The following is an 858-nucleotide window of genomic DNA, read 5'->3' on the forward strand; positions in this document are numbered from 1 at the left end:
CCGAGCACAGGCTCTGAATGCTGGCATTGCTAAACTACTGGCCCTTGAAATGCTATCATTCAGGCTGGTGGAGACTGACACATTCCGTAACTTTATGGCATTGGCAGTCCCACAATACAACGTGCCCAGCCGCTTTTATTTCAGCAGGCAAGCCGTCCCTGCCCTGCAACATCATGTGGAGGGAAAAATTAAACATGCGCTACAAAACGCCGTCAGTAGCAAGGTCCACCTGACCACTGATGCGTGGACCAGTAAGCATGGACAGGGACGATACCTTTCCCTCACTGCCCATTGGGTAAATGTTGTGGAGCCGGGTACAGATCTTGAGAGTGGCGCTGTACGTGTTCTGCCAACTCCAAGGATTGCAGGAATCCAGTCTGTACACATTGACTCCTCCTCATACTCCAGTTCCTCTGAATCAGCGCTGCAGGAGCCGTCACGGTCTACCTCCACATCGACCCGTGAACGGTTACCTGTTATGATGACCGATATGAGCACAGCCGTGGCCAAACGTCAACAGGCCATATTAAAATTAATTTCTTTGGGGAATCGAAGCCACACAGCGCAGGAGCTCTGGAATGCCATCAAGCAGCAGAGTGACGTGTGGTTTGTGCCAGCGAATCTCCAGCCAGGCATGGTAGTGTGTGACAATGGCCGAAATCTGGTGGCAGCTCTGGGCCTAGGCAACCTCACTCACATCCCATGTCTGGCACATGTGCTCAACTTGGTCGTGCAGAGTTTTTTGAGGGACTATCCGGATCTTGATGCACTGCTTCACAAGGTCCGCATAGAGTGCGCTCACTTGCGGCGTTCCAGCAATGCAAGATCACGCATTGCAGCTCTGCAGCGCCGATTATG

Source organism: Phyllobates terribilis, unplaced genomic scaffold (genome assembly GCF_046119375.1).
Source record: "Phyllobates terribilis strain yellow unplaced genomic scaffold, ASM4611937v1 Scaffold_1__5_contigs__length_1240528914, whole genome shotgun sequence".
In the NCBI taxonomy this organism is placed as follows: Eukaryota; Metazoa; Chordata; class Amphibia; order Anura; family Dendrobatidae; genus Phyllobates; species Phyllobates terribilis.